At 39.6% G+C, this 20,432-nt stretch overlaps 1 long non-coding RNA gene across 2 annotated transcripts in view; it reads right to left on the bottom strand.

Moving 5' to 3' along the window:
* Positions 1 to 3,151: 3,151 nt before the first annotated feature.
* The window catches only part of LOC309382388, a 33,213-nt gene continuing 15,932 nt past the window's right edge, over positions 3,152 to 20,432 (bottom strand). The window contains exons 1-4 of one of the 2 annotated variants that reach the window (XR_014173666.1): positions 14,960 to 15,070; positions 7,784 to 7,880; positions 4,060 to 4,151; positions 3,152 to 3,333 (exon numbers count right to left, since the gene is read on the bottom strand). This is a non-coding gene — a long non-coding RNA (uncharacterized lncRNA). Of the gene's footprint in view, positions 3,334 to 4,059; positions 4,152 to 7,783; positions 7,881 to 14,959; positions 15,071 to 20,432 lie in introns of those variants that run through there. The other variant, XR_014173665.1, reaches the window with a different exon arrangement.

Below are 20,432 nucleotides of genomic sequence, written 5' to 3' on the forward strand. Positions count from 1 at the left end.
AGAACCTGCTGAATACCACCTCTGGTACACAGCCCAGAGTCATGTCAAAGTTAAAATTTGAAGGAATGGAAGACAGATGTGAATAGAACAAATAAAACAACCCTGATTTGGTCTCAAGGACTAAAATCAGAAACAAAGTTGTTCCACTTTTTCTTTCAGCAGCAATGAAACCCCCATCTTATTCTCATCAGCAAAGGGAAACAATATAGTTGCAATGTTGTATTATTTGTCCATTGAAAGAATTAAGTTGACCTTCTTATTAGCAATTGTATCTTTGCTATTGCAGGCTTATTTAACATCAAATATTTATTTAAATAATATTTTAAAAATTATGTACTATTCTATTCAAGCCAATAATAAATTTCAACTCACCCCCCCCCCCTTAAATAATAATCTATTAATTTAGTGTTATGCAAACTTCCTAACAGTAGGTGGGCCATGTACTATACTGTCTGGGATGATTCTCTTTGAAGAAAATTGTCTAGTCTAGGCCTGCTTCCAGGAAAGTAGGTTTATAAATTTGAAATTTTAAGGATTAAATAGGCAAAATTATAAGGCAAAATTAAGGATTTTGCCTTATAGAGCAATTTTAACAATTGCTGTGATTCTAAATAAGACTTTTAAAATGCTCCCATGCTATACCAACTGGAGCTGACATTATGAAAGCTGTGGTGTATAATCAATAATTTCAGTACACAGTGAAGGCTAGTATTTTAAGATAAAACTATTTTCACAGAGCTCCTTGATACTGAAACATACAACTCATACAAACAGGAAAATAATATTATACAACAGTTTAGAGATAAATTAATAATTTGGATAATTGGACAATAAATCATAAAGATGTATACTACATTTTTATACTGCATTTAACCATACTTCCTGAACAAAAAGCTGAAATGTTGATAAATAAATGGGACCATGTTTGTATATTCTCAAATATAAGGCAATAGTTGGATCCTGAAAATATGGTTACATATTTGCATTTATATGAGCTTAGTTTTTAAAATCCAATAAAGTATTTAAGTTTTAAGGATATAAACATGTTTACAATTTATGTCACTTATCTACACATGAATAATGTGGGAGATGTGATTTATTCAAGGCCATTATGTGAGTTCAATGACTCACAAACTGCACTTCTCTGATATTGACCTTCAGCAGTTGGTATTGAAAAGCACATTGTGTCAGGCTTGTAGTTATGTTCTTTTTAGGATCTTTGGCCTGCCACACTTTCTATTATTTTCCTATGCTGTTTCATTAGTGTAGTAGTTGGGAGGGGGGAATAGAAAGGAGTAGGATTGTGGAATGTATTGTTGTCATTCTTTTGTAGAAGCTCAAGGTCATCTTTTGTCTCCGCACCTCAACACCTGACCGGAAGCAGAGGGGTGTAGATGCCAGCGTGGAAGATGATGATTGGAACATGTGATGGATTTATGGGAGCGGGCATAAGTTTATGAACTTTCAACTGGGTGGAATTCCAGGAAGAAAATCAGAGCTGGAATTCCACAGATGTGCTAACATGCCTGTATGATTAAATTGGAACTTTAAGGATGATTCTGCCTTGGTCTCTGATTATTATTATTATTATTATTATTATTATTATTATTATTATTATTATTATTATTATTATTATTATTATTATTATTATTATTATTATTATTATTATTATTAGCGTTTATATACCGCCCCCTCTCCCGAAAGGGACTCGGGGTGGTGTACAGTCCACATTAAAATGCAACAGATTAAAACATAGAAATAACTACAGAAATACATGTATATGAGGAGGATAAAATATGCCAAACTGTACTGCTAATAAATAAGTCAATACAAAAGTTTAAAATATCAGATTAAATTTAAAACACTATCCCTCTAAAAACCAGTAAGAATGTGTATGCCAGGAGGTAGACGTTATAAATTATGCCTGATTGATTTCATGCATGGTATTTAGCACGCTGACACATTGTATATTAACATGAAGTTTCAAATAGCCACTGATAGAACTATTCTCTATGAAATTGTTTAATTTTCTCTTAAAACGCTCTAAGTTAGTGGCCATCACAGTCCTTGAAGCAATCAATTTCTCATTTTGTGACAAATATTTTTTTAACTCATACCAAAGCCGTTACCTCAATTCAGTTGTAATAAAGAGAGAGAGAAACATCAATTTAGTTCTTTCCCAATATTTTATCTCTCTGTGGTCCATCTCTAAATTAAAAATTATTTCTTCATAGGAAATGTTCTATTGTATCACTCTGTCTTTTTTCTAATTTCCTTGTGTGACTACACATTTTGGCTATTGTATTTTTTAAAAAGAAAATCCAATAAACTCTATGTCAAGGTTCTGACTAATGAACCCAAGCTAACCGAACCTGGCAGCAGCCATTTTTCTGTTCGTCGGTTGCTTTCTAGTTGAAACATGTCCTTTTCCTGCTGTCACTGAACACTCAATTGATAGTGTATAGATCAATGGAAACATGACTCTAAAACTGCTTTCTTGATCAGCGAATGCCAATTAGATTAATACTGTCTAATGTCAATAAAAACCTTCTGTAACAACATAATCCTATGTTGCAGGACAGTATTTCAGGATGAGAAGGTTGGGTTTCCTTTTCCAAATACTGTAATTAGTTCCAACCTTATGGTGAAGAGAGGGGAATCTGATAGATACCACTCCTTTTAATTTCCCTTCATGTCAGGTTTTTTCTCTTACTGATTATCTCTCGTTTTGGAATGGCCTGAAAAAGGGAGGGAGTGCCCCCAGAAAGCAGATGGGCAGGGCTAATCTTCCGGACTATCCTTGATGTACACATCGCTCTGTCAGACACAACATTCAGCCAGCTCTCATATTGATCTAAATATAATCTTTCCATTTGCCTGCAATGGAAGTTTTAAAACTATGGGATACCAAATACTGGCCTTCTGCCTTGCCAGTTGGTAGTCAGTAGGGCTTTGAACTTGTCAAAGCACTTCAGAAGATGGAGAGAATAATGGTATCCATAACAGGGATTAACTAAGTACAGTTGATCCAGGTTGGTTAATACTATATATTTCTAAGTCTTCATATCTTACCAATACTACTAGCTTTACATTATATATGAGTTCCATTTAACAGACTTATGAAATAGGGAACTATTTATACATACCTGGTCCAGTTTGACATCTTCGACCACTTTCAAATGAGAAAAGATTGGAATCATAGCCATAACGGCGCAGACAGAGGTAGTGCCACTTGACAGAATCCCGTTTACGGGTATACAAGATTAATTCTGTATCTGTAAGTTCCATTATACCAGAACCCAATTCATTACCATCGTCATCCACATTAATAACCTAGAAAATACATTTTTCAGAAAATAAACATGATTCACACAATCAAACTCATATTTATTTATACACATCCATATACTTTACTAAATATAATTGAGCAAGTATTTATTAAAAACTGCTAGATAAACTCATATTTATTTATACACAACCATATACTTTACTAAATATAATTGAGCAAGTATTTATTAACCTAGCATAATTGTAAGAATAATACATAGATAATTGGTATTTTATTTGTTCCCAGAATATGAAAATGTTTCTGCATGCAACAAAATATATTTCACATCTTTCAATCATCCATTGCAGCAGGTTTAAGTAGATATAATTTATTCCAAAGATTTGATGATATGAATTATGATATCAACTGTTCCTAATCTGAAAATGTTACAAAAGAAAATATCCAAATAAACCATGTGGTAAATAGACACATACACTAAGTAGCACAAATAATGGAGTATGATATTTTGTAATTATTTTATTTACAGTGCTCAAAATTTATGAGCATTAGTTCTGCATTGATGGGAGTTATAGTCCAAAGTATAGCAAATACAGACTGCCTAGCACTGTATCTCAACCTTACTTAGCTCTCAATTTAAGAATCAACTTGAAAATTGAGTCAGTTTTTTAAAATTGCTTCAAAAATCTCCATCATTCCTTACAATTAAATTTTCCCCCTTGTCAATCCCAAACCAGAACTTTGCACTCAAAAGTTTCCATGTAGAATTGTACCTTAAATTTGTTCTGATGGTTATCAGGGACTGCTTCTTTATCAGGACAGCTACAACAGCTACCCATGACTTCTTTAGAAGACCGTGTGATTACTATAGCAAAGAAAAGAGAATTGTTTTAAAGACAAATGCAATACAGAGAATGAAAAATGAAGTGCAAATAATTGCAACGTATTCAAGAACACATGATAGATATTATAAAAGCAGTATGAAGAGATCAAATGTAAACTGTCTTAAATATATGATATCTAATGCCTGAATAATGAACATGGAATTCCATATTTCTAAAATATTGTATTTTTTAATAATAACTCATTTGATAATGATGTTGATGTTTCTACATACAAAAGGAAAGTAACAAGGATGATTGAATAAATTGTATGAAACTTAGTCTATTAAGTATGCCTGGGAAAGTACTGAGCAGAATTTAATGAAACTGAATGTTTTCTGGAGTGAGGGACAGGAGGCTCCAGTAGTGGTATTATCACGCCCAATTGGCCACGAGACTGGGATGAAGCTGAAGCCACGCCTCTGTGCTCCACCCTTGACTTCCGGTTTCATCTCAGTCCGGCCAGAGACGAGACATAAAATTTTGACTCCTGATCTTTATCACTACTGGACCCTCCTTGCCTCTGCAGCCTCCTTGGGAAACAGCTCCCTTCTCCTGCCAGTAAGTTGCCTGACTGTGGTTTCCATTGCTGGCCACTAGGGAGAGTGCCTTCTTGTTGGGGGCTGTGAAGGTTTGGTCGCCAATACGGTGGCCATTTTGAGCCGCGCGAGCCATGTGGCGACGACAGTCCCTTGTCCCTGAGCGATCGAGAGGTTTGCGGGCTCGGGATTTCCAGCCTCACAGCCTCTCGTTGCTCCGAACGGCTTCAAAGTGTTTTTGGTGGCTGGAATCGAGCTGCGGCGAAGACAGGGCACTGGGAAGAGCACGAAGAGTGTTTGAGGATGCTGGAGAGCCGCGGAGTGGTGTAAAGGATGCTTGGGCATTTGGACAGCAGCCCCTAGACTTCACCAACCTCGGCATTAGCATTGGGGCTGTCCTTCCTTTCCTTTTGCCTTGCTGCAGCCGAAGAGTGGAGCTGAGGGAGCGTCGAGGAGGCTTCGCAAGGAGGGCCATGAGTATTGCCACGTGGCAAGATAGCGGAAGAGGTGGGAAAGTCCCCTTCTCCCCCACTTTCTCCTGGGGAGGGCCCATCTTCCAGACAGGGCCCCACTGCCTCAGCTAGGGCACAAAGGGCTGCAGCTGCCTCTCGTCCCTCACGTGCCACCCAGAGGGATGAGCTTAGGAGACATAAGGCCCTCTCTAAGACCTTTTCTAGGGCAGAGAAATTAAGAGCCCAGCAGGGCAGACTCAGTGCTTCTCCTCCCCGATCTAGATCACCATTGGGGGGTGCGCCTCAGCCTGTTTCCCTCCCAAGTTCTCCAGATTCCCTAGGGAGGTACTTTGGGGAGATTTCCCTTTCTCCACCCCTTTCCTTGGAAGACCAGGATCTGGACATGGAGGATTCCTGTATGCAGGTGGACCCACCTAGGGATCAGGCTTCGCCTAGGCCTGCCTTGCCCCCCCCCCCCAAGCTTGGGCATCCCAGGCTCCAGTGAATTCCTGCTGGGATTCATTGGATGTGGATGATCTTCCCAGAGGGTTGCAGAATCTTATTGGGAGGGTCATCTCTTCTGGCATTGCTGCAGGCTTGCAGCAACGGGCCGCTTGGTCCTCAGCACTGGATAAGGGCAAGGCCCCTAGGGCCAGCTCCTCTCAGGGACATCCTTCCTCCAGCCCGTGAGCCACCCCGTATCTCCTTCCCTGGCTAGTGAAGGTTCAATGTCAGGGGATAAGGCCCAGAGGGACCCAGACCTTTCTGAGGATGAGGAAGATTCAAAGCCGGAGCCTACAGCTTTTGCTGGCTTTTTTCCTCCAAATTTATTCTGATCCCTTCTGCGCAAGGCATGTACAACTGCTCAGCTTGGACGGGGCGAGGGGGCTAAGGAAGGAGCTAAGGATGGAGCTAAGGAAGGAGGTTACAGTGAAAAAGCCCGAGGGCCCGTTTTTTTCTGAACCCAAGTCTGCTAAGGAGGAGATTCCTGCTCCTCACCTGTTTTTGGAGGTGGTGAAGAAGCAGTAGAAGAAGCCTGCGGCTTTTCCAAACCCTGGCAGCAATGATGAGCGTTTCTATAATATCGAGCCAGATTTTTCCCAGGCCTTACAGCTGCCCACTGTGGACCCTCCTGTGGTCGCTTTGGCGTCTCCCACCTCTCTGGTAGCCAAGGATGTGGCTGACAACCTGAAGGCGGATGACAGGAAGGCGGAGATGACGCTGAGGAAGACGTTCCAGTCTGCAGCCTGGGCCATCAAGACAGCGGCGTCTGCATCCTTCTTCAACCGCATGGCTATCCTGTGGATGGAGAAGATCCAGGAGCACGTCCCTCCAAAGGATATGTGTCTTCACCAGGACTTAAACAAGTTGATGGCGGTGGCACAGTTTTTGGCTGATGCCGCGTTGAATGCAATGAAGTTCGCTTCCAGGGCTCTGGCGTCGTCAGTTACCTCTTGTCGCCTTCTTTGGCTCCGGGGTTGGCAGGCAGACAACAAGTCGAAGTGGCAACTGGCGTCGGCCGACTACACAGGGGGTTCTCTCTTTGGAGCCTCCCTTCACCCGATCCTCGTGGAGGACAAGAATAAGAAGAAACTCCTGCACATCCGGTCGGTATCACGGCACATTCTACCAGGAGTGCGTCTACCTCGGCGGCTTGGGCTTCCCAGGCACCAATAGAGGACATTTGCAGGGTGGTGACATGGGCTTCCCAGTCACCATTTATTCGGCATTACAGGTTGGATGCGTTCGCATCGGCTGATGCAGCATTTGGTTGCCAGGTCCTAGCAGATCGTTAGTTTCCCACCCCATGGGACTATAGCTTGGGTAGGTCCCACTACTGGAGATTCTTATTCCTCACTCCGGAAAATAGCAGTTGGTCTTACCCAAACTGCTATTTTAGGAATTGGGACAGGAGGCTCCAGATCCCGCCCTATGTTAGCTAGATAGCTGGTGGGGAGTGAGATTTCTCCTTTGTGCCTTGTTTTCAGGCTCGCTTCGATGAAACTGGAAGTGGAGCACAGAGGCGTGGCTTCAACTTCATCCCAGTCTCGTGGCCAATTGGACGTGATAATACCACTACTGGAGCCTCCTGTCCCAACTCCTAAAATAGCAGTTCAGGTAAGACCAACTGCCAATTTGCAACAAATGTTAGACTGCTTGATGCAACAAAGAGTACAAACCTTAAAATGGAAAAGTAAAGCAAATGCTGCAGGTTTTACATAAATAATGAAAAATTAGAGCAAATAGATCAATGTATATACCTTGGTAGAATGTTTTCTAAAGATGGGGAAAGGGGTGGAGACATGTTAAGATACATACATGTTCTGGTAGAAAGGTAATGGGAGTATTGCTTTCTAAAAAAAGGTTATAGCTAGAATACATTAGTAAACTGGCAAAGGTGTTTACTTGCCACAAAAAGTAAAGCTGGAAAACCACAATTTTTATTTTTAGCTAATTAAAAAGCACAATAAAAAACTGTTGCTCTGTTGTTTTGGGGCAGGTTACTTACATTCTATCTATGTACAGAACAAGAAATATAGTAACAATTGTATACCTTATAATTCATATACAAGATGATTTCAGATTCTGATAGAGAAACATCTCACTGAAAGTAGATATACTCACCTAGATTTGGCCATTAATATTCGTAGCCTCTGGTATAGCAGCAGTAATCCTTTCATACTTCAAAACATTGTGTTTTCTTTCCAGATAGTTGCTGGACCTATGAATATAAGTTTGAACAAACTGTAAAATGAATTAAGACAACAGCTTTAAATAAAAAACTGCCTCTAAAATAAAACTGGTTACTATTGTGTTCTGAACCATTACTAATTATTCCTAATGAACAGCTACTATAGAGTATATGTTTCTTTTTTATATATAACAAAAAACTACTTTTTGAATTCAGTGTACAACAGAAGACACTCCACTCATCTTCTGTTGAAGTATGTTAGATTATAACTTTTGCACATCCATTTGAATAGCAATAACACTTAGACTTGTATACCGCTTCATAGTGCTTTATTGCCCTCTCTAAGCTGTTTACAGCATATTGCCCCCAACAATCTGGGTCCTCATTTTACCGACCTTGGAAGGATGGAAGGCTCAGTCAACCTTATGATAGAACTTCTGGCAGTTGGCAGAATTAGCCTGCAATACTGTATTCTAACTACTGCACCACCATGGCTCTTGTCTAATAATAGAGCATATATAAGAAAAGTTATAGGTATTTTGCATTCAGCAATCTTGACTTCTGTATAGTAAATAGCACTGCACAATCAACATGTCATGCTATTAAAAGCTAGGTATGTAGTGTTGATTCCTCTACATTCTGCTACAGCGGTCAACACTCATCCCTCAAGATATTGGACTGCAATTCCTGTCATCCGGTACCATCTAGTACAGCAATGGCAAACTTTTTGGCTCGCGTGCCATAAGTGGGGGGAGTGCAGGGGGGTCGTGTGCGGGCGTGCCGCACCCATAATGCAATGCGCAAACCCCAGTGCGCATGCGTGCACTACAGGCATGACCCCCCCCATTTTACATGCTTTTTTCGCCCTCCCCAGACTCCAGAGGCTTTATAGGAGCCTGGGGAGGGCGAAAACAGCCCCCCCGCCCCCCCCCCCACGGAGGCATCAGGGAAGCCTCCAGACAGTCCCTGAAGCCTTCGGAGCGCTCAAAACGACCCTCCAAGCAAACCGGAAATGACTTCCTGTTTGCTCGGAGGGTCATTTTAAGCGTTCCAAAGGCTTCAGGAATCGTCCGGAGGCTTCCCTGATGCCTTCGGAGCGCTCAAAACGACCCTCCGAACAAACCAGAAGTCGGGGTCGCGCCTGTAGTGCGCACATGGGCACTGAGGGTCGTGCATTGCATTATGGGTGCGGCACGCCCGCACACGACCCCCCTGCGCTCCCTGACAAATGGCTCCGCGTGCCACCTGTGGCACACGTGCCATAGGTTCGCCATCATTGAGTATTCCAGCATCAGCCGCTCTAGGAGTGCTCTCTATGGTGGGCCGGTTGCTGGAAGACTCTCTGTCCGGCAGCCGGCCCACCATAGAGAGCACTCTTAGAGTGGCCGATGCTGGAAGACTCGGCCCCGAGTTCTGGAGTTTGGAAGTTATGCTCGGAGTAGGGCAGCAGCGGGCAGCGGCGGTGCCCTGGGAGAGCTGCACAAGGGCTTGGTGAGGCTGCGGGTGGAACAGGCGCTCGCGCAGCTCCCCTCTCCAGCCAGGCAGAGCTCCTTGCACTGACCTAGGGGGTATCCCGAATGTGCCAAGCCGCGGGAGCTGGGGGGTGGGCAGAGCGCCACATGGCTTGGCACCTTAGGGTACCCCCTAGGTCAGTTAATGGCGCTCTGCCCGGCTGGAGAGGGGATTTGCAGCTGCTGGTAAGCATGGTTACCTCGTGGCTGCTTCGTCCCTGAGGCTGTGCCCGGCTCTTCGGGAGCCAGTTTACAAGAGAGCAGCCACCCGGCAACTTTCCCCTCCAGCCAGGCAGACCACCACTCCCCAACTTAGCGGTATCCCAAAGGCGGCAAGCAACATGAGCGCTCCCCCCCGCTCCTGCGACTTGTCGCTTTCGGGATAATGCTAGGTCAGTGAGTGGTGCTCTGCCTGGCCGAAGGTTGGGGGTGTTGTCCAGGGAGTTTATTTTCGGGGGTGGGCTTATATTTTTGCCCATGCGAAAAAGGTGGCAAGGCTTTAGTTTCGGGACAGGTCGTATTTTGGGGGAAACACGGTATAAAAACAATGATATTTTGAATTCAAAAATTATAATACATAGCAGCTGAGAAAAACAACAGTCAGCAGTGCTAATACATCCAGGAGACATGCTCTTTCACACACACTCAGGGTCCTAGGCCTGGGCACAGAAACTGGTCTTTACTGGGCTACAAATAGACTGCAGAGTCAGGGTCTAATCTCCATATGGCGGGTGTTATAGTGGAAAAGGAAGGACTCTTCTTGGTCCTTGTCAACCAGTACTCCTTAGCCAATGCATGCCCATCCTGCCCTGCCGAACCAGATTGGAGGAATAGAAATGAAATTATCTATTTTTAAATATCAAATTCTTGCATTAGAAAAATCTATTGATATCAGTATCAAGGGAGGAGGAGAGAAATATGTTAACATTAAATTCAACTATTATTTTTTTAATATCTAATGCTATAAAGACCAGCTTAAAAGTAGCATGAAGAATTTTTTTTTTTATAAAAAAATTTTTTTGTTAAGTTTTATAACAGAATGCTACAGTTGATTGTTTTCAGAACATGAAAGAGACTAAATTTAGTTTGGAACCTTATGAAAACATTCTTTAAATACCACAACAATAAAAAGCTCAGAAAAGTCAAGACTACATCCCCCAACACCTTAGTATAATCCTGAAAATGTTGTTAAAAAGGAGGTTTAAAGGAATTTGCCCATTTATAAAAAGAGCAATTCAACATTTTGAAGGTAGAAAGCTGAAATCATGAAACAACATCGTATCACATATAAAGTCAGAATCTTTCTGAGATCTTTTTCATAATTCATAACTTCATCAAACATTAGAAGCTCTGTGTCAATCGTCCCAACATGGTCAAATAGAAAAGAAAGACTCTCAAATCCATTGTTAGTGAAAGTACACTTCACTAAAGCCAAGTGATTACAAAGATGCAAAGTAGGATCTGAGATTTTAACATCCAAAGCATAACCTTCCCCCATTGTTATCTCTAGGTCTCCAATTGGATTCAAAGAAATTGATTGGATAACAGTCCCTGTCTTCGCAGGCTGGATGGTGCTGCATTCCACAGTGTGACCTTGGAACTGCCAGCAGCTCTCACGGGACAGCAAGATGCTTAGTTTTGATTCCTCTTTCCCTTATCCAACCCCGCAGTTCCTTCCCCCCACTGCATGTAGTAGAATGGCAGTAAGCAAAGCATGGCATAGTGAGATGGCAGTCCTGACACTGCTGATACAACAAAATATAGAAATTATTCAAATAATTATTCAACTATTTTTCACACTTCCTGCATTATTCCAGCATAGTCAAACTTGTGGAAACAGGTTGGTACCTATAGCATTTATTTTTTAAAAACTACATATAGCTCTTAAGAGCATCAGTCCATTACATTTGAAAAAAAAAGTATTTAAATGGCAGTTCACATAATATCCACTTTGGTAGTGAATGCTATGAATGGATGATTCAGAAAACTCATAAATATGTGTATAATACTTTTTTTTGCTTCAGTCCAGTATTTGTTTTGACAAAAACAAATTTCAGAAATAAGGAAAAATATCCTCAACTTACATATCTGATAAAAAATAACCTGCTTTGATATAGTATCTTGCAATTTATGACACCTACTACCTTTTGATTCCCAAGTATCTTTTTATTCAGCATATTTAAAGAAGCATTTATTTCTTATGAGTTTATTATGTTTGAAGGTATTAATTACCAACTGCCTTCCTGTCCAGAATTATCAAATTGCTTCTAATTTAATCTTCCTCACATGAACTAGCTGCAATCTAATCTTTGGTAAGACTGGTTTTCCAATACCATTTCCTTCTCTTTTAGATAAATATATTTTCAAGCTATAGTACTAGTGTTAGTTAAAATATCATCTGACCACTCTTCCATTATAATTGGCTATATTTCTCCCTTTTCAAATCTAAAAAATGAGTCACAGATTCTTGTATTATGCTAAGCTGTAATATAGTTTAGTTTAATATAACTTTGACCTCGCGTATTGTGTGCACATAATCACTGTCATAAATTAGGCACGGTTTAATTTTTATTTGGGGGGGGGGAGACAAGCTTGAAAAAAACATATTTATGTTTATATTTGAAGAAACATATACTAAATAGCCAATTTGGCATAGTGATTTAAGAATCAGGCTAGAAATTGGAGGACCATGAATTCTAGTCCCACCTTGGGTACAAAGCCAGTTGGGTGACCTTGAACAAGTCACTTTCTCTCAAACCTAGCAAGGAGCGATGGCAAACCACTTTGCCAAGAAAACTGCTGGGTCCTGTCCAGGCAGTCTCTGAGAATCAGACACGATTGAATGGAAAAAAAAGTTTTTCCATGGTATTTGATCCCAGAAATAATTTAACAAACTTTGGATTAGTATAACATGTGATTTCCCAATATATTTCATTGTCTTCATGCAAATGTAGTACATAGGTACAAATGCCTTAATCTGAACAGAAGATAGCAAAACAGACAGGCTGTATGCTGAATATAAGATAAACTAGATTGGAAAATGAATGTGGTTTAAAAACTTGGAGAATGAAACAATAACCTGCACTATGCTGAGAATTGAAAATGCAAATGACGCAGAAATTCTTTTAATGAAAGTCAAGGAGTCCAGTGAAATATGGAATTAAAAGTAAATATAAAGAATTGCAACTGAATATAAAACTATGGTATATAATAATAAATATAAACAATTTATATTTATATAAAAATATAAAACTAATTGCAACTGAACTGATGGACAGCTCCTGCCTTTTAGAATTGACTATAAACAATATAGGAAGAAACAGTCAATAAATATTCCGCACACTAGTACTTGCTAGAATAGAAATGAAGGCCTGAGGAAAAAATATTAAAATGTCAGGATGTGTCAATACCTACAAAGATCAGATTCATTCAGTGGTTTTCCCATGTCAGTCTATGGAAGTGAACGTTGGACTGTGAAGAAGCAGAAGAGTATTGCCACTTTTGAACTTAGTTGTTGAAAAAATTTCTGAGAATATCACATTAGGATGGCTTTCCTGCAAAAGTTACTGACTATGATTAAGAAGTTGCATAGGACAGGAAAAAAGAAGCAATAATGTGCTCCGATCAACTTCAATTAGCTGAACAAATTTAATGGGTTATGAAAAATCCCCTATATCTTTACAGATTAACAGCTTCCAAATTCGGTATGAACTGTGAAGAGAAAGGTCATTCCTGTATATTGTTTACCCAGGCATTATCCTAGTCCCCTCTCACAATTTTCTAAATAGCAAATAGTTTGGAGATGAATTCAGGGCTTCGGCATTCATGGCAAGGCATATTCAAAGTCTCTGAGGGCATGTGAAGGTTGCCCATGTGTGGTCTAAATCCTGCCTACCTTTTCCTGGTAGAGAAGAGAAAAAAATGTTGCCTTTTTGCAAATTGGAATTATTGTTCCAGAAAATCAAATAACCTGAAAGGTAAAATGAATAACCAGTAATATTAACACTACAAAGAAAAGGATCTACAGTACTGAGGGTAGGTAGATTATTTCCCCTGAAAACAGTTCTGAATGTTTCTTCTTACTGAAAGAGGGCAAATTATGAAATCCAGAGCTGGAGAGGTATTTTATCCCTGCAACTGCAAATTAAATGCTACAGTTAGATACTGAATATAGCAGTGTCTCACTACTGTGCCTCAAAACTAAAAATGAAGAATTGCTTATTATAAACTCTTTAGCTTCTAAAAATGAAGTAACTAAAACCCTCATATAAACGCAACAGAATTATAGGCTACTACACACCACTAATATAGTGTTTAGTACTTGAATGTGTGTGATTACTGTAGAAGAGCTAATGGATGATCACATCAAATTCTTTCCCTCAACTTACAGATCAAAAACTTGCCCGCTCAGCTACATTCTTCTTTGAACAGCCACCGTTACCCTGGTAACCCTATGCTGCTGACACAGGGAGCTGGTCCATTTAAAGTCAGCCAAAACTGGCAATTGAAATGCTTGTTCAATCAGTTGAGAATAGATTCTCTAATTTTCAAGTACTGCTTGCCACTAGTTTTCAGATTTTTTCAAGATTAAATCTTTTTAATTTGAAAGTATTTCAACTTTGTTATACACACACTCTTCCTTTCTAGCAATACGAATACATTAAAAATTTAGATATGTATGCGTTCACAACTTGTGGTTTAGCTTAAGGACATAATGGAGACAAAAAAAGCATTTTAATTAGTACATGTAACAGCATATATCAGAGATTCTTGTGTATTCATTTTGCATCTGTAGTACAAAATATTGTAAACATAAGGCAATATAATGTAGTATAATAACTGTAATAATTTTTAAATATTAATGGAAACCTTCAAATCTCCTCAAATAGCTCGAGTGTATAAATTTCCAAAAGCTAAGATTCTTTCCCTCCCCACCCCTCAAAAAAATTACTAGTAGAAGCTACATTTTAGTTCTACGCTTCAAATATTTTCCAATGCTCATGGAATTGTATCTCTGGATCAATAATTGTTCTGTATCTCTTCTCAGTTAGGCAATTTTAGATTAATCTTAATCTAGAATTGTTTGATTATTTTCACCAAACCTAATGTAGATATGTAACAGGATTATTTATCTTTAGCCTAGACCAACTGGAATAACCCAAGGCTAGAGCAATGAATAATCAGATAATGCATAGAGGTTGTTTATAAAAAAGTAAATACTTAGGGCTCCCAAGAATTGATGTTTAAGTCTTTTATCACATTACTAAGATTAGTGGAATGTTAATTCTTGTAGCATATTACTTGATAACAACTCCTGATACAAGCCACAATTATCTGATTATGTTGATTCAATTATAGTCTGATAACCTCTATTAGGTTGACAAATTCTAATGCTCATTTACATCCCAGGACTCCTGAATGCATCAAAACAAGAACTCAAGAGACATGCTACAAGAGTGCCCTTATTTAAAACAGAAATGAAAATAAAGACTCTCCTACTCTTCTGTCCATTTTCCATCTATGAAATTAGAGATTTCTCTTCTACCTATCCGACACACATAAAAGAAAAATGCAAGGCCTTCCAGGTGTAGAACCCACCTCTTTTATCAACAGTTCTCCAAGCTGCTAGCATCCTATTATTTATTATTGTATATGCAAGGCCTATTGCTGAGATAAGCAAAGATATAGAGCCAAAGGCACTCTACTGATTAAAAAGTGATAGAAGTCCTCAGGAAGATTTTACTAAAATATTTTGCCATCTGGAAAATGTATTGCCATCTGAATGCCATCTGGAAAATCTGGACTCTGGAAAATGCTATCTGCCATTTGGAAAATGCCACCTGGAAGAAATTTAACAGACATTTACCATCTGAAAAAGAAACAAAAGAAATGTACCTAACTCGCTTATCAAAATTGGTGTTGCCAAATTTTAATTTTTAACTATTTACTTTAATACGGAATAGTTGCATACTAAATTTCACTTCCAATAACCTATAAGGAATGCAAGTCAAAATAATTTGAACTCTATTGAGGCTGTTCTGTATACATATTGGACTAGAAGACCTCTAAGGTCCCTTCCAGCCCTGTATCTTTGAAAAATTGTGTACAGCAACAGTGTGTGTCATGTAGGTAAGGACCCAATTTTTCAAATGAAAATGGGCAACTTGTCTCATGGTTTCATCATTCATTAACTTTTGCTCACTTTCTAGCAAATCCAATGTTTCTGAAATAAAGAAAAGCTTGCCCTCCCCCTCAGAGGCTGGCTGGAAAAGGAAAGGTCCATCCCAAAATGGATCTCAATAAACCTTTTTCAACCAGCCCCCCAGGAACCAGAGGAAGCCTTGTAGTGACTTTCCTACTGACTTTCTGTAGGAGGAGTGCCAGAGCCAAGGCAAAGAATGAAAAAGATTCTAGGATTCTGCCTAGAATCATTATATAATATATAAAAAGCCATAAATTAGCTAGGTCCAACCTCCTCTTGATAGCCATTGGCCCTTATCTAACCATAACCAAGGGCTGACTGAAGATTCCTGTACTTAGTCTTTTAGTAATAAAGCAGTTAAATGGAACCTTCATTTGTGGACCTGGTCTTTCAGGCCTGACACTTTCTGAGGAAACCAGCAAGGAAGATTGCAAATGGTGATTATATGCAAAAGCTTTTGCAAAAGCTTTTGCACTGCTGTACAAAAGCACTTTTGTTAGGCGCTGCTCCTATTTGACAGACTGTGTTGTGGTTGTACTGGCCCGGCTTAGAAGTAGACCAAAAATGGCAGAAGTATGGACCGATTTAAGATTGGATCACTGCTATCCCAAAGCTTGTAGATTCCTCCAAGGGGCAACCAAGATGGCAAGAGGGCAAACCAAGAACATGAGCAGAAGAGGGACAGAGACTCATTCTAAGGCAAGCCGGGGGTGGGGGAGTGGGGGTACAACAACAACACAGTGTGTCAAATAGAAGCAGCGCCTAACAAAAGTGCTTTTGTACAACAGTTTTGCAGAGTCTGTGCATATTTGGTGATTACATGATCGCAGAGGGCTTGGCAACCCATCATAAGTACAAACAGGTTGCCAACAGTCCAGATTGCAACAATTATATGACTACAGAGCTACTGCAATGGCTCAAGTTTAGGCAGCAGGTAATAAGTCCCTTCATTCAGCACCATTGTAATTTCGTAAGTCGAGGACTACTTGTACAGTGCTTAAACTTTGTTTTGCATTGCAAAACAAAAACAAGATTGAAGATATTTAATCAACATACTGCCTGTCAGCCTCTGGTTTGGTTACTTGCTTAGGGCTGCTTTGCTACACATGCTTACTATCGGCTGCCATAGGAACGGGGGAGGGATGGTATTGGGGAAGGGAATAATATTGTACTGGAGGAGTCTTGTTCTCACCATCTTCTGCGCATGCTGGTGGCTGATATTTGGACTTGGTCAAGAACAACCGTCTCACATATCAACTTGATGAGGCTGTTTGAAGATGCACCCCACATGACACCTTAGGGAGTTGCAGATTGGACACTGGGTTGGGGAATTGGGGGGAGGGTGCTGGGTAAACGTTTGATATGTATATGTTCCCACCTTTCTGGCTCAGATCTTGCTTTCCTTTTAGCTGCTTTCACTTCATATCTAGTAAAAGTACTTTATCTCTATTAACATGGAGTTGAGGTTTTTCTTTCTTGGATATTGAAGGAGGCATGCCTGACACTGCCCAACATACTGCCATCCTATCCTTTATATATGTTTATTCTCAGCTTAAATTTCGAGCTTCTACGTCCTACCTTTATTATTATTATTTCTTTTATTCATTAAACATGAAACTCAGTCAAGTGAATATTTAAAGATGTTTCACAAATACCATTGACTGGTGCTAATGGTTGATACGGATTGCCCTAGGTATCAACCTAGGACAACCTTGTCCTAGGTATCAACCAAGTATCTTCTTAAAATATATGATGTTCCTAGTAGCAGAGTTTTTGCAGTTCTGCTGGTGTCATTTCAGGAAGCTGCAATTTCTTTTTGTGTTTTGTAAAATTCTTGGACATGGTATCAAGTGCCCCGATGACAATGGGTATCACTGTTACATGTTTCATCCAGAGCCGTGTAGTTTCGATGGCCAAGTCGCAATATTTCGTGATTTTTCCTAGTTCTTTTTCTTCGACTCTGGCATCTCCTGATACAGCGATATCAATAAACTGTATGCTTCGGCCCTCTACAACTGTGATATCTGGCGTGTTGTGTTCCAAATGACGATCTGTCTGTATTCAAAAGTCCCACAAGATCTTCACTTTCTTATTTTTGGTAACTTTTTCCACTTTGTGCTCTCATGACTTTTTGGATACAGGTAAGTCATATTTTTTACATAATGACCAGTGGTGGTGGTGGTGGTGGTGGTGGTGGTGGTGGTGGTTGTTATTATATGATTGTATCACAGCGGCCAGTTGTTTCGCCGGATTTGGCATTGATTACTAGTCGGGCCCCACCCAGGGGCCTAGGACGTTGTAACGTATTTTCGTAATATACGTGCAGTTCGAAGCAGTGCAGCTTTTTGCATTTGACTGATGGTGATTTTGTCAAGTTTTAACTGTTTTAAATGTATTATTATTATTATTATTATTATTATTATTATTATTATTATTATTATTATTATTATTATTATTAATAATAATATTATTATTAATATTATTATTATATACTTTACTCATTAAACATGAATCTCAGTCAACTGAACATTCAAAAATACATTACAAATACCAGTGACTGGTGCTAATGGTTAATACGGTTTGCTGCCAGCGTCCTATGTATCAACCAAGTACCTTCTTAAAATATAAGATGTTCCGAGTAGCGCAGTTTTTTGCAGTTCCGCTGGTGTTATTGCAGGAAGCTGCAATTTGTTGATGTATCTTGTAAAATTCTTGGACATGGTGCCAAGTAACCTGATGACAATGGGTATCACTGTTACATGTTTCATCCATAGCCGTGTAGTTTCGATGGCCAGGTCGCGATATTTCATTATTTTTTCTAGTTCTTTTTCTTCGACTCTGGCATCTCCAGGAATAGCGATATCAATAAACTGTACACTTCGGCCCTCTACAACCATGATATCTGGCGTGTTGTGCTCCAAATGACGAATCGTTTGTATTTGAAAGTCCCACAAGATCTTCACCTTCTCATTTTCGATAACTTTTTCCACTTTATGTTTCCATGACTTTCTGGATACAGGTAATTCATATTTTTTGCATAATGACCAGTGGATTAATTTAGCAACTCGGTCATATCTAGCTTTGTAATCAGTTGGTGCAATTTTGCTGCATTCACATATTAAATGTGAAACAGTTTCGACTTTGTTATTGCAAAGTCGGCACTTTGGATTGGCAGTGGATTTTTGTATCTTCACTTTCATGGCATTAGTTTGTAGTGCTTGTTCTTGAGCAGCCAATATTAAACCTTCCGTTTCTTTCTTGATAATTCCCATCTTAAGCGATGTCCATGTCAAGTTGTCATCACATTTTCCTTCAATGTTTTTCAAGTGCTGTCCATGCAAAGCTTTGGTTTTCCATCTATTTCATCTGTCATCCAGCTGTTCTTCCTTATATTCTGCCTTTGTTTCTGTTGTTTTTATGCCATTCTCCGTTTTCACAGTCTGCAGCAATTTTTCTGTACTTTGGTTCACATAATCATTCAAACCTCATTTTTCTTCTTCTACAGTTTGATGGATTTGCAATATCCCCCTGCCCCCTATTTTTCTTGGCAGGTACAACCTGTCGATGTCACTTCGTGGATGTAAAGCGTGGTACATATTCAAAAGTTTGCGTGTTTTCCAGTCCAAGTTTTCCAGTTCAGCCAGAGTCCAGTTGATGATTCCAGCTGAGTAGAGTATCACTGGAACTGCCCATGTATTAATGGCTTTAATTATGTGTCCGGCATTCAGGTTTGATTTTAATATTTTGTGGACCCTCCTGATGTATTCCTTTTGCGTTGACTCTTTGACTTTTCCATTCAAGATGTTATCTGCTTCCAATATGCCTAGGTACTTGTAACCATCATCCTTTGCTAATGCTTTCACTATATTTCCATTTCCCAGTTCTATTCCTTCTGTTCCTTCTATTCCTCATTATTATTATTACTATTATTATTATGTGGTTAATCTTTGGTGAGATTCACAGCCTTTGTGGCTGGTTGGTAGCCTAACAGCTCGAGTCCTAACCAAGGACCTAGGAACTGTTAAGGTAACGTCGGAGGATATAAGTTGTTCCAAGTAGGGTAGTTTTTTATAGAGTCAGAATGTTCAAGTCAGGTAAATTTAGAATTTTCAAATAGCGAGGTAGCCCTTTAGGTATTGCTCCAAGGGCTCCAATTACAATTGGGACAACACATGATTTCTTTTTCCACAGTCGCTCAACCTCAATTTGCAAGTCTCAGTATTTTGTGATTTTTTCTTGCTGTTTATCTTCAATTTGTGCATCACCAGGTATTGCAATGTCAATGAAATACTTTTTTTCAATTATTGTTATGTCAGGTGTGTTGTAGGCCAAGTGCCTGTCAGTCTGGATTCTGATGTTCCACAAGATTTTGCCTTTCTCATTCTCTAAAACCTTTTCAACCTGATGGTCCCAGTGGTTTTTGCTGTACTCAAATCCAAACTTTTGGCATAATTTTCAGTGAATAATCTTAATCGAATTACAGGTATAGCTCAGGTATTTATGGCTTTTATGATGTTTCCTCCACTCAGTTTGGACTTTAATATCTTGCGAATTTGTCAAATGTACTTGGCTGAGGTTAATTCCTTGACTTCATTATGCATTAAGTCAGAGGCCTCTAAAATCCCCAAGTACTTGTAGCCTTCTTCTGGTTTTACTGCCTTTATCATTTCTTCATTTTCAAGTTGTATTCTATCATCTTCTAGGACCTTGCCTGCCTTGGTTGCCACTGTTGCACATTTGTCAATTCCAAACTTCATACCAATGTCTTGGCTAAATTCTTTTATGCTTTCAATTAATAAATTCAGTTCAGCTTTTGTTTTACCAAACAGCTTCAAATCATCCATGTACACCAAGTGTGAAATTTTCAGT

This window comes from Natrix helvetica, assembly GCF_964273705.1.
Source record: "Natrix helvetica genome assembly, contig: HAP1_SCAFFOLD_306, whole genome shotgun sequence".
Taxonomy (NCBI): Eukaryota; Metazoa; Chordata; class Lepidosauria; order Squamata; family Natricidae; genus Natrix; species Natrix helvetica.